Genomic DNA, 15,159 nt, shown 5'->3' on the forward strand with positions numbered 1-15,159 from the left:
ATTAATTTATTGATAGGTTGATAGATTGATAGAGAGAGAAGAGATATGGAGAATCATACATACATACATGAAGAGAAAGAGAGAGAGAGAGAGAGAGAGAGAGAAGAAGGGGGAGTAAAAATTTGAAAGAAGGTAATCCCTTTTCTCAGTTCAATCGATCAACACCTTTTAGATTTTCCAAGTTTCTTGTTCTCACTATAATTCTCTCATGCCGGTTAAATAATCAGTATACATTCTCGTGTCAAGTATTGATATCATAGCACTAGTATATTAGAAAAGACAGCAAGAACTGATTATTTTTATCCTGTTTTTCTTAAATTTGTTTTGAACATTTACAACTTTTCTACGCAAGATCTCAACGATGTTGTGAAGTGGTCCTTTGGATGGTAAAATTTGACACGGCTTGTTTATTCTGTTCCGCCATTTCATCATAATCATCCTCATCATCATCATACTCATCACCTTACAGGGCAGGCAGGCGTGAACCAGTTGGGCGGCGTATTCGTGAACGGCCGCCCGCTCCCCGTGTGTGTCCGTGCGCGGATCGTTGAGCTGGCCCAGCTCGGCGTGCGTCCGTGTGACATCTCGCGTCAGCTCCTTGTGTCGCACGGCTGTGTCTCGAAGATCCTGAGTCGCTACTACGAGACCGGCTCCATCGCACCGGGGAACATCGGCGGGAGCAAACCCAAGGTTCGTTGCGGCATCATTGAACTTCCATTTTTGGATGTACAGACCATTCTTGAATGTGGTAGTGAAGCAATTTGTTTATGTGTTCCAAAACTTTAAAACACCAACGTTAATCGATATTCGAAAACTCACCAGTTTTAATTCATCTTTAAGTAGTCAGAGAAGAAAAAAAACCCTCGCTGTTGTCAGATTTGTTTCTACGACTAATATAGGACCCGTTGGAGAGAAAAGCTCTCTTCGTGAATGCGTTATAATTATCATCATTATCAATATAATCATTATAATCATCAACTCATCATTAGGCATGTTGTTATAATCGTCATTGATAATAATTTTAATAATGATGATGATAATAATAATGATAATGATAATAATAATAATAATGATAATAATGATAATAATGATAATAATGATAATGATGATAATAATGATAATGATAATAATAATGATAATAATAATAATAATAAATTATTATTATTATTATTATTATTATTACTATTATAATTATTATATTATTATTATTATCAGTATTATTATCATCATCATTATCATTATTACCACCATCATAACATCATCATCATCATCATCATCATCATGTTAACATTGTCATTATCGTCATTATTGTTCTTTTTTCGTCCTGACAGAATAGTTCAATTTAGTTGTTCATGTCCATCCGACAAATGGTAAAACATGATACAAAGCATGTATTCCACAAATCGTATTGCTTCAATACGTAATTTGTAAGGGCTAGACTAAGTCCGATGTGATTCATAAAGACATCGCAAAATGCATGTAGGCCTACATATATTATTTGAATGATAGAAACGATGCATACTCTGCGGGGTTGGCGTATACAATATCACTCGTCAACAAATGTTAATTCAGATGTTTGTAGTGAAAAAAGGGGTTTTAAGGTGCCACTTTCTGTCATTTCATTCCGTTTCATTTCTTTCATTTTCAACAAAAATGCAATCGCAAATAAACGTTTGAATTCACATAATGATACAAAATCAGTGCAACATTGTAATCAAGGGAAATACTATGAATTAAAATGCAATAAATCTTATATGGTTATCTTTTATGGTTGTCTTTTATGACAAACAACAAATTCAAAATCGATTGGAAATAGAGGGGAATGCGAAAAAACAGAGCTTGTCGTGTTTCTTATTCTTTCTGGCGTCCATAGAGCACTAAGTGACACGGACTACAGCAAAAATATGTCCTAGACTGATGATACTCGCGGCATCATTCGTTTTTATTTGTGTGTATGTGTGTGGTGTACGTGTGTCGTGTGTATTGGTATGTGTGTATGTGCCTGTGTACAGAAATATACATAAATTATATAATATCTATCTCAATAGGTTGCCACGCCCCTTGTTGTCAAGAAGATAATGAGTTACAAGCGCAAGAATCCGTCCATCTTCGCTTGGGAGATTCGAGACCGTCTGCTCAGGGAGCGAGTGTGTGACAAGAACACCATCCCCAGTATCAGCTCCATCAACCGCATCATTCGAAACGGAACCTTCTACATTCAGGACCAGGTGAGCGACTTTTGGAATCGGCAGTGATATTTTATTCGTGTATCAATAGAAGAGCAAACAACAAAGACTACATGCAAATCAATGATAGATACAGAAAGGTGGTAGAATATAAAGCCCTGACCAGCATTGTCAGCATGGCTTTGCAATTTTACAGAGGGGTTCAGGTGTATCACTGATCTTGGCAATCCACGAAACAAACCACAACAAATATGAAAATAATATAATATACTTAAACGCATTAAGGGTCTGTCTTAGCGTATGACAGTCGTAAATGTTATCTGAAAACAATAGGTTGGTTGCCGCGTCCCTCGGGATGATGTTAACTAATTATGACGATAATGATAATGATGTAGCTGATGATGATGATAACAATAATGATGCTGATGCTAATAATGATGGTAACGATGTTGATTATGTTGATCATAATGATGATAGTATCGTAATTGAACATGATAATGATTGGTGGGCAACTTTTATGGCGACGATGACTATTATGAAGATGATGACGTAATCCCAATAACGACTGTGATGATGACATTAACTGATAGAGAAGATGAACATAGCGATGATAACACGAAAATGGCGACTGTGGTGGCACTGGACCATAGTATTGACACCGATGAAAACAATGGATATGAATTTGATGATAGTGGTGTAACCTTGCTGACAGTAACAATGGCCATGACGATTATTTTGAGAAATAGTGTCACAATTATTGTGATTAGCAATGATTAGCATGACGATTATGATGGTAATTAGAGTCCAATCACATTCTGTGTTTTAATTTTCCCCGTGGTGTGATTTCATTTATCAATCATTACTCCCAGCCCAAGTTATTTCTAATTCGCATCGATCCTCGGGTGTAGGTAGTGATAAAAATGGTAATTACGCCGACGTTGATGACGCCAATGGTAACATAAGTATTTGAATTAACGATAGTTTACAAAAAAAAAAACAAAACAACAGCAACCAAAACAAAACAAAGGCAACATCGCTTGATGGTGGTAATTTATGGACTTTGAAAGAATTCATTATCATCACCATTTTCCACAGGGTCTGAGAACTGCATAAGTCTGTCATCATCGTAGTACATCATTCAACAACTTTGTATTTGAAAGAATTTGTGATATGGTAGATAAAGTGAATTGAGCTCAATAATAGTCATGACTCCTGGGTTCCATTTCAGAAAAAAAAAGGAAAAGGATATGTTAGGATAGCAACACTTTTGTTAAAATAAAAACTTCCAGTAGCAACAGCCAAACAGAAACCATAAATCTTGTCTTATCATGACATTTTGCTACTGCAACAAGAGTTTCTATCAGAGCAACGTTTGATGAAATGGGGCCCTGATGTCGATGTAGGTATATCTTGTACATCAACTAGAAATATCATTTGATTAGTAATTCATCTCTTCTGTTGATTTGAGTTGAATTGTCTATTCTCTCCTCATGTGAAATAGAAATAATCACAACAAATACGAGATACGTCGTGTACCATAATGGGAGGGGTAAGATACTGATCGCGGAGATGAAACATGAAGCGTAATTGCACAATATTGACATTCGGAAACTTAGAATTCTGAGAGCAGGATGTCATAACAAAATATGCCCGAAATTGTTGCGTGTTATGATAGCATTTTACCGTACAGATTATTTGATCATTAATCCCGTTGCTATGGCTACAGAACAGTACAGGTCTGCCCGCCCCGATACCACGCCTCGCTGGAGTCACAGGCGGCAGCATGACGCACACTGCACAGGGTCTCTCCCCGCCAGACCCACCCATGACGCCGTATCTTAGCAACCGTCTGATGGAGTTGGCCAATGGGCATCACCAGCGGCTAGCCAGCCTGGAAATGCTGTCGCCGGCCAGCGCAGACTGCGAGCAGCAGCGGTGCGAGGAGGGAGAGACAGGTGGGTTGGAGCGGAAGGAAGGGAAAGAACACGTGGAGGAGACCAAAGAGAGACCGCCGCCGGAAAACGACGAAGAGGACGAAGGTGTTCAGACGGATGTCGATTCAACGCTGGGCGAACATGGTGAGGGCGATATTAGTCCTCTGATGAGAATTAAAGCGATATATCGTTTACGAAAAACAATTTCTGAAGAGTGTTCAAATCTTGTCATTCTTCATTTATTATTGTTAAAATGAAGCATCACATAGAAAATAAATCATTATTTTTCGCTTTCACTTCTCTTTTTTTTATTTCTGGGGTGTGGAGGTCAAAACTATGGTCAAAAGATAATCACCTCGACTATAAACAAATGTTGTGCCAATTAAGTTACTCTGCATAGACATCACGACCCTTTTCACCACTGAAGATGACCCTAACTGAAACTGAAATATATATAATTATGTTATTATGATCCGCTACGTGGACTGCCTAACATTCTTTGCTGAAGTTATTACTCCTCTTATTCTCCCCTCCTGCAGTACGGACAAAGAAAGAAATTCAGCCTCTTGCTCATCTACCACTGCTATCGTCAATGTACGCCCATCAGTTACCACGAACTCTCAAAACAGAACGTTCATCAACAGCGCCATCATCGCCAAGATCGCACATAGGGGAACACGGGAGAGGAGAATTTTGCCTCGCGGAGGAGCGCGAAAGACGGAGAGCCATGGAAGGTATAAAAAAAAAAGAAAATATTGGTTGTAACAAAAACAATAATGATAGTACTAGTGATGATGATAATGATAATGATAATTACAAAAACATATCTATACAAGTAATAATAATGACAACATTATTGTAATGAAATGATGATGGATTGATGGAATAATAATAATGATGATGATAATGGGAGTAATGATACAAAAGATGTTACTACCATTGTACTTCAGTGAAAGTACTCTCACAAGTGCTCTCTCTATTATAGAGGGCGCTACCGTTTATAGATCACCCCAGCATTGATTGACGGGTATACCTAATTGTATAACTGCGCCACAGACTTTGACAATACATGTTTGTTCTGGAAACTCTAAGGAGCTACCATTTTAGGGTCCAACATACAAAGCTTTGTCCACTGCACCATGGGGCTCCTATGTTTCTTCTTTGCAGAGCTCGTTTGATTGGTGAACAAGCAAGCTTATCTTTTGTTCTGTATAATTTGTTCCCAATTTTTTTTATGTAAAGTCGCTTTTTTTCCCTAGGATTTGCCTTTTCTTTTAATTATCCGCTGAATACAAATCCTCAATGCAGTGTTGTATTGTAGTTGCGGTTTGTTTTGACATCCATTGTGACAACAGTGCAGTAACAGTAATGACGATGCCAGCAATCATGATAATGGTAATGATGATATAACGTGTTATCATTATCATTATTGTTATCATTTTTATGATTATGATTATGATTATGATTATGATTATGATTATTATTATTATTATTATTATTATTATTATTATTATCATCATCATCATCATCATCACCATTACGTTTATAGTTGTCATTATAAGATTAGTAAACAACACGCCTTTATTGTCGTTTTTGTTAAGTATTCATCAGAATGTTGTTGGCTTGGCTCAGATCTTGTCTGAGAGAGACCCCAGTGGAGCAGTCTTCTGAAGATGTGAAACTAGTCTCTGCATCCAGTCTTTTTCAATGAACTTATTTCCGACAATATGGCTGCTGGTCGCTGAGGGCCTCCTTCGCCAACACAATTACCTACAAGCTGTGTGTGTGTGTATTTTTACTCGTACCCACATACACACACACACATACGCACATACACACACACACACACACATACACATACATGTGTATCATGTTCACACATAGTATTACGTATATGAGGAAAATCATCTTTTTATAGGATGGTACAGATTTTGGTTGAGATGGGGATTCAGAGTTTAACTTTTTGCGAGATAATTAGAAACCGCATATATTATGAGATATTAAAGAGCATCTAAGAGGAAATAAAAGTTCATTTGATGAAAATCGGTTTTGAAATGGCTGAGACATCCAAAAACAAAAAAGTTCCTGATAAAATGTAGGTCCTACCTTTTATTAGAACGACTTTGTTTTACTTTGTTTTTGGATATCTCAGCCTTTTCAAAGACAATTTTTATTAAATAAACTTTAAATTCCTCTTGTAGGCTTTGATGACTTTCATGAAGTTTATGTGGTTTCTAATTCTCTCGCAGAAATGATCTGAATACCCATCTCAACCAAATTAACTATGCCATCTCTTTAATGTTTTCTGACATCATCTCTCTTTCTGTTTCTCTCTACATATTCTTCTATCAATGGCTATCAACTTGAAGGAGCACCTTTGTCAGCATTCTATCCAAGCAGTAAGAGTACTGGTAGTACCCACCACATGATCTCCGGCACGCCACTTGCCGATATGTCGGGCCTTCCAGTCGCAACCGCATCGGCAGCCGCCTCTCGTCTTGCCGCGGCCACACGATTATTCCTACCTGTCGGAGCCGGCGTCAACGGCCCGCACAGTCTCGCCCTATCGGCTGCTGCAGCTGCGGCTGCTGCTTCGGCCGCCGCGGCCTCTGCGTCGGCTGCCGCTGTTCCCCCGCCGCACGCCGCCGGCTTCCTTCCGCTCAGACGGCATGATGGGAATGTTCTCGCTTCGCCAGGATCCCTACAGCTGGCGCCTTTTCCCTTGTTCTTGAATTCGGCCACGGGCTGTTGGACGTTCATGCGACCCATGGATCTTGGGAAGGGCGTGGTTGATATGAAGTCAACCTCGTGCACATGATCTGCACATGCGCACAGGATGATGATAGCATATCTTAGCCATCTATATTTAGCATAATTAGCTTCCATGAATATTATCTTGTTTTTGATGTTTTCAAGACTGGGAAGTATCACACTGGCGATGTAGTGGATTTACTTTGAATGCACTCATAGCGGCAAACGAATAAAATCTCCGTTGTGGTGAAATATACGTTGTTACAGGGCCGGCGCAGTGTTTTCCAAAGTGTGGGGGCCCACTTCCGGGTTTCATGAGCTAACAAGCAAAAAAAAAAAAAAAAAAAAAAAAAAAAATGGTCCTCAGATCATTCTCTCCCCTCCCATTTCCGGGTGTTATAAAAAAAGATTTTCAGAGAAAACACATAACCCTACCGCCGCCATACTTCAAGATCTCTATCTATTTCTATTTTAGTTCCACTTACGTATACTTCTCGGTTGAAAAAAGTGAGGGGGCCCAAAGTGCTGACACCTTATGTATTCCTTTGTATGGTGCACAAAGAGTGTGGGGGCCCGAGCCCCCACGGCCCCCACGGCTGCGCCGGCCTTGGTTACACTTTTTCATAGTTGTAGGTGTCCAATGAAGATTCTTTCTTCACCTATATAGATAGGCATTGAACGCATGAGCTTCACTCTAGCCCTGTATGTGCATTTGTCACTCGTACCTTTGGCGTCTACTTCGAAAAACCATGGCAAAACACCCACAGCTACTCGTATGTCAGATATACAGAATATTGTACGTCCACTACTTCAAAACCCCAATAAATCTAGTTAGAGATGTTGTGACTTTTGTAATTCAAGTAATATGATATACTTTATGCTACACCCTTCACACTAGTTATGTGCAATACTCTACATACACTATTCAGTGACGAAGTTTATTCGGTAAGCATGATTATTTATTATCATAAGCTTCAGTTCACGGATATGTGGTGTTATAGGACGAGCAGGCTTAAACCTGCTCAAAGCATGGTTTAGAATAGAAGAGACATGTCGACGTAGCGCAAATTGATACTGATTGTATTCATCTCGTAACTGATACTGAAATGTGTATGAAGGTCATTCTCACCAATCACAAGTTACTTTTTTTCATGCCTTAGAGGATTATGTTCAGAATATAAAATGAGTATCACATAGAGAAATAAAAATAGCTGTCCTAGTACCAACAACAACAAGATCAACGAGACAATATTAAATTTATGTTCACTTTAAACAGCACGGTTGATAGTCCACTTTGATCTTTCTACAATAAACTAATATTTTACACGTGAGCAGTACTGGCGAGGGCTTTGAAACTTAGCTATTATATTGTTAGTTAACATTGACATCACTTTCCTCGACCTTGTTATCAGAAAGGTTAATTTGCAATATTTCATGTACTTTTCATCCTTTTGAGATTACCTGAGCCAAAGGCTTTAGTGAGCTATTGCTATCATTGCTATGGCGTCCGGCGTCCGGCGTCCGGCGTCCGGCATCCGTCGTGCGGCGTCCGTCGTGTCGTGTGTCGTGGGTAAACTTTTTACATTTTCATCATCTTCTTCTTGGAAATCCCATGACAGATTTTCATCTTACTTGGCAGCTAGCATCCCTACGGGGATAGGATCTTAATTTTTGAAATGACGTTAATGGGTATCATGCTCCTTCTCGGGGGCCGTGCCTCTCCCACCCAACCCCACCTCCACCTCCAAAAAAAAAAAAAATAATAATAATCTTTAAAAATCTTCTTCACTAGAACCAGAAGTGACAGAGCTATTAAGTTAATGCTAGTACTATGAATTAGTACATTGATGACTGAAAACATATGCTCAAATTTGTCACCAAACCCAGTATGTTATCACAAGTGTGATAATTTACCTGATACAAATGCATAGTTGTTGTTTTTTAAAGAAAGTTCAAGTTAAATGAAAGAAAGATATTAATCAGAGGGGTGAAGGCTCAGGTTTGAGTTTCTTCAGTTTGTCTCCCTCTACAAATAAAAATTTGTCGGAAAAAAAGGAACCAGTGGGACTCGAACCTGTCATCTATTGCTTTCCGGGCAGCGACACTACCACCAGGCTGTCCCTGGTTGCCGGCAGTGACACGATGAACATGGAACAAATACCCAAGCTCCGAGATTCCGACATTGTTATGTTAAGTAGTCCAAGGCGGACAAGGCATAGGATAAAATGAAAGAAAGATATTATTCAGAGAGGTGAAGGCTCAGGTTTGAGTTTCTTCAGTTTGTCTCCCTCTACAAATAAAAATTTGTTAAGATCGCAACTGCTGATCTGTAAATTAACAAACATGTCGGAAAAAAGGAACCAGTGGGACTACCATCAAGCTGTCCCTGGTTGCTGGCAGTGACACAATGAACATGGAACAAATACCCAAGCTCCGAGATTCCGAGATTGGTGGTAGTGTCGCTGCCCGGAAAGCAGTAGATGACAGGTTCGAGTCCCACTGGTTCCTTTTTTCCGACATGTTTGTTAATTTACAGATCAGCAGTTGCGATCTTAACAAATTTTCATTTGTAGAGGGAGACAAACTGAAGAAACTCAAACCAAAGTTCAAGTTATTCACGGTATCTCCAGGGACTATGCGGGGATCGAATGGGGGTTGGGGTAGCCTTTTGACAAGGCCTCGTGGCTGAAGATTGAGACTAACTCACCACACCGAGCACTGCGAGAAACGGGTGAACGCGAGACCGAGTGGCGCAGCCCTAGGGTTGGGGTGCAGTTTTTACAGTCAAGTCCTTTTTTAACTGCATAGTTAAATTTTCTGAATACAGTGAACTTGGCAGGTATTTTTTACTAGTGTGAAGGAATATGCTAATGGACGCCAATGCCCCCCAAAGAAGCTCTCAAAGCTGTCCCCTCCCCCAGGTTTCCAATGTTCTCAGGTAAAAGTCTGCAAGAATGCGTGGAAGGTGAACCTGCGATACTCAGGTAAGCGCAAAACCCCTGTGTCTCTTGTTTAAATACTGGTAGTAGTCTGAAAACTGTATCTTTTCTGCTAATGGATGTCAGATCTTTATGAAGAAAATACCACATAAACCGGACGAGAAATTATTGATCTATCACTCTGGAGTTTAAGCGCCGAACAGATTTGAACAGCGTTGTCCAACAAAATAGTACATGTAGTTAGAAAATATAAAGATAAGAGAAACATAGTGAATAAAACGATTAAATTGTTTGAAATGTTAAAACTCTGTTACAGAGAGATGTTCTGGGGAATTTATGCTGATTGTAACGTGAAATCTATGAATATTATAAATATTATGATCCTTAAAAAAAAAAATAAACAACCGAAGTTTGTCGGCTGATACCCTAGCAGTTTTTACAAAACTCTTCTGAATGAACACTACCAGGGAAGCTGGACACATCACCGACACCAACGTAAAAATTTGAATGAAATAATTATCATGTGGGTCAACATTTTAAGGTTGACTAAACTTTCAATGTTGACTCGTTTTTGCATGCAGAACATATCGACGATACGGTCCTCCGCTCCATAATTAGCTATTAAGTTTACAACATGCGGGTCTCTATCTTAGCAAATCATACACTCTTTATAGAGCTTAGCTCATGGTTAAAAAAAAATGCATAGTACAATGGCCCTCTTCTTTGGTCTAATTTTCTAAATCTCTAAAAAGTATGGGGTTTTTTGCCTGTGTTTTGCTCTCGAGAAAAAAAAACAAGAAATAAGAGGAATGTAAGTGGATCATCTCTTCTCATCTCATGAATAATTAGTGTAATCATTCATTTATCAAGTGGGCCATCGTGCAGTCTCCGCATACTCGGGTAACGCTTTATCGGGTACTCCGCATAATAATCTGGTGATCCAAATGCTCTGCGCTATACAGGGGTGCATATCACGAGCACGACTTCCACAAGTCATAGAGCCTACGAGCTATAGACACTAAGTGAACGAGGCCCAAGAACCCGACATCAAATAAAATAGGCCCACAATAGCTATACTGTCCACAAGCTAGACACTAAGCATATACAAGGTCCACGAGATTGACGCAAGGCAAGAATAAACGCACCAGCTCGTCATTACATGGCTGGCTTAATTTACGTATAGAATTATTGTCAAGCTCGCGGACCTTTTTTGCCTATCATGTCAAGCTTGTGGGCCTTATTGCTTATTGCTTATTGTGTTGAGATCGTGGGCCTTATTTGCTTAGAGTCTATCAATATTGTAGCTCATGGGCCTGTTCTACTGTCTAGCTAGTGGACCTGGGGTTTAGCTTGTGGGCTGTATGATTCGACGTGTGTGTATGACTTATGGACCCTTTTTTAAATGGCAAACTTGTGGGCGGTATGACTCGTAGAAGTCAAGCTCTTGGGATTAACACCTCCCCCCTTAACAAACAAAATAATCATGCTTCTCTACCCGATTATGCCGAGACTACTGTACTTGCAGGTCATTATCTGTGCAATAAGATGCAATATGTATATATTTTCTTCTCATCAATACATGCTATCACCTATGGACACACTGAATATATGAGTTATGTGAATAAATGATGTATTATCTTGATATGAGACTTTGAATAGACTTGTTCATTCTGCTCATCGGGAAAGAAAAAATACTTCTTCATAAGCCTATGTATGCAAGCCACTAATGTAAATGTTTTCTTCTTCTTTATGTAACCTGAAATTTAAAAATCATGATTGCGAAGATGCAATCAATTCGGTGAAAAATAATGAGAGTCAGTTTCCTCGATGGGATATAACCTTGTCTGGTGGTGTAATAACCTAGATGTGTATTTATAGTATCACATTCAAGTGTAATAATGAAAGCGAAGGTCATTATTATTTCGCCTCTATTTTTTTTTAACGTTGAGGGCGTGATCTCAAATTACTTTGCAGTCGTTTGCTTTCGTTGCATAATGCGGCTCATGGCTCGGCAAAAGAACGTAACTCAAAAAGTTGACTTACTTTATTGAAAACACTAGCTATAGCTGAATGCTATGTGCATTTACTAATGGTAAAATCTCAACAGATTCATAGAGAGAAGGAAGGACCTTTTCACAACTTTGTCTCATTTCATCTAGACAAAAGAGCGTAACTCCAGACACACACACACACACACACACACGCACACACACACACATATATATATATATATATATATAATCTTTTTGCAACGAGGCTGTGTGTAGGTAGACACACATGTGCACACACAAAAGTATATAATTACATATATATATATATATATATATATATATATATTTATTTATTTATTTATCTATTTATTTACATTCATTTTTATATCTGAGACATTACCACAAATTCCAACACGAGACCTGTTTTTTTTTTTTTTTATTCCACACAATTCACTTACAGCCTAGATGAAGGACACTACAAAGACGAGTTTGTGCGAGAATGGCAAGTAGGATAACAAACAATGTACTCGCTTATCGTGATCATTTGGATGATATCTGTTATGACATTGATATAAATAATCTTTGATATTGAAAAATTACTACAATACTTCATCAGTTCATAGACCGCCGAGGCGACGGGAAAAATTGAAAATTTTGGGGAAAAAAGTCTCAAATTACTTTTACCTCAAATCTTTAATTTGAGTAAATTCAAGTACCAGGTATTATACAAAGGCAACTTACTATCTATTTTTTATGCCTCCTCCGCACGGCCCGAATTCACGAAGGTGGTACAAATGAAACCATGGTTTAAACCATAAACAAAAACCATGGAGCGCCAAGTGTCGCATGGAATATTTCGTTACGAAATCAGTCATTTCGTCGATGAAATGATTATTTTGTAACGAAATGACAACATTTTGTAACTAAATGAACATTTCGTCCACGAAATGATAATTTCGTTAACGAAACGGTCATTTTGTCGACGAAATGACCAATTTCGAAACGAAATATTCCGTGCGACACTTGGCGCTCCATGGTTTTTGTCCATGGTTTAAACCATGGTTTCATTTGTACCACCTTCGTGAATTCAGGCCTTCAAAGCGTCGCCGGAGGCATTATGTTTTCGGATTGTCCGTCCACTCGTTCGTGCTTCCATCAGTTTTGTGAACACAGTAACTTAAAAACCGTTTTGAGGTATCCTAATGAAACTTGGAATATAAGAGTGGACGAAGTTGTGCCTGTCAATTTTTGGGTGCACATGCTCAAGGTCAATGATCAAGGTCAAGTTCTTAAAATGTCGCTATTTCCCTCATATCCATGCAATGTCTGAAGGCATTTTTTTTTCACACTTAGTGAATAAATGTATTACAGGAGGAAAATTCTCTAAGGAAAGTTTTGGGTCATGGGGTCAAGGGTCCAAGGTCAAAGATTGATAATGCTAAAATTCACCCTTATTTCAATATCTCGGATTTGGGTCAAAGTACCTTCGTTAAAACTTACATGTGCATGTACTGCTTAATAATGTTTGTCTTCGGGAATTTTGGGTCCCGGGGTAAACGGTCAAAGGTCAGGTTAAATTGATAAAATTCTACTATCTAATGCTGAAATCACTTTTTTCCCATACCTGCAGATAAAACCGTATCATTTACTCCACATAATGGTTTGTTGTTGTTTTGTTTGGGTGGCTTTTCGCCTCCTCCTGCAGACAGATACAGGTAAACAACAATAACTAATGGACATTCCTCATATTACTTTGTAAGACACCTTCATAGTTTACAGTTTATATAGTTGAGTTCTGTAAAAAACATTTTGCAGATTGTTCGAGAAATTGTTGCCAAAAAAAAGTAATGAGAATAAAATAGCAACCTGTGATATGCACAAGTAAATCTTTAAGCATTAACTTTACACATTAGCTTTAAGCATTTTCGTAAAATGTTGAAGGAGCAGTAAAATGCTTTCAGCACCGCTGGCTGACCCCAAAGATGTACAACAAACACAGTGCATGTAGCAGTTAAAGTTGCATTTTTCATGAAATTTGTTATTCACATTATATCAACTTGGTGTTAGATTTTGATGATAACTGTCAATTTTATCATTCTTCGAAGTGGGCGTTGCTACTTTTTTTTCTGGCTTCTGGTAGTTGAGAATTAACATTTCCTGTAACCGGAGAATCAACAACGACCTTACAGTTCAGTGCAATTTCTCATAATCGATTCCCTCCCCCTTCCTTTCAATCTGTGGTTTTCAAAATTGTTTTAAATCAAAACCTGCCGTGCTCATGCCTTTGAGTTTTTTTGTTCTCTTCTTTGTTTTGTTTTGGTTTTTTTTTTTGCCGACGAGATTTCCCCGTCTGCTATTTTCCTTCCATATTGATTCGTCTGCCGTGACACCCGGATTGACGCCTCTCCAAAACCCGCTTCCATTTCGGATGCAGCCGTGGTTAAACTCGGTCCACATTCACCTCCGGTCTGCCGGAAATACTTTGACAAACGAAACGATTTTGTAGCTTCCCTTCTGATTTTTATCTTAATCGATGCGACGAAGTAATCCCTCCTTGGTGTTGCATATTACCACAATTCGATTTCAGTTTAACAAGCAGTATATCGTATACTATATACTACTTGTAAAATTGAAATAGAACCGTGGAATTCAACATAGATTATTAAAATTGCATTCTGTTGGACTCTGTGCATTTTTTTTTATTATTTTAATACTAAAGTCAGCTTGTTTAACAAGTAGTGGGTTTTTGCTCAAAAAAGCAGAAGGCTCTTTCAAAGTGCAAGGTATCTTTGAACTTTCCTTACTCGTTAAAGGCGAATGAAACCAAATTTATGTTTGAATTGGGTGAATGCAAAAGTTTTTGGAGAATACATCAGTGAAGTTTGAGGAAAATCGGACAATCTGTAAAAAAAAGAAAGACCTTTTTTTTACATTTTTTTTTTAAATTTTGGTACCGTCATTGTTGAATAAAAAGATTTACAAAAATTTTTGATGTCAGTGAGACAATGGTATATAGAGAAAAGTATAAGGAAAGTCAACATATTATTTTGTTTCTAGCATAATGAAAGAGCACTTGGCTTACCTCTTTCTGAAGTCTGATTGAACAATATTACCCTTATTTAGCCTATAAGAATGAAGAGAAAGAAATTTGTTCTTTTCGTAAAAAAGGATTTTGTGAGAATCGTACAAAAATATGTCTTCAATAGGTGTAAAAAAAACCCACATACTGAAAGGGTTAATCATATTCCATATATGTGCGCGGCAAATTTCAGTCAAATTGTGATACCTGAATATCTCCTAAAACCCTTCTAACACTAATACAGTGTATCTGTTCTCCCTTCACAAGTATTCACATTTT

The sequence above is a fragment of the Diadema antillarum genome, unplaced genomic scaffold (assembly GCF_040938485.1).
Source record: "Diadema antillarum isolate AM-2024a unplaced genomic scaffold, OU_Dant_1.0 seq00000400_RagTag, whole genome shotgun sequence".
Taxonomy (NCBI): domain Eukaryota; kingdom Metazoa; phylum Echinodermata; class Echinoidea; order Diadematoida; family Diadematidae; genus Diadema; species Diadema antillarum.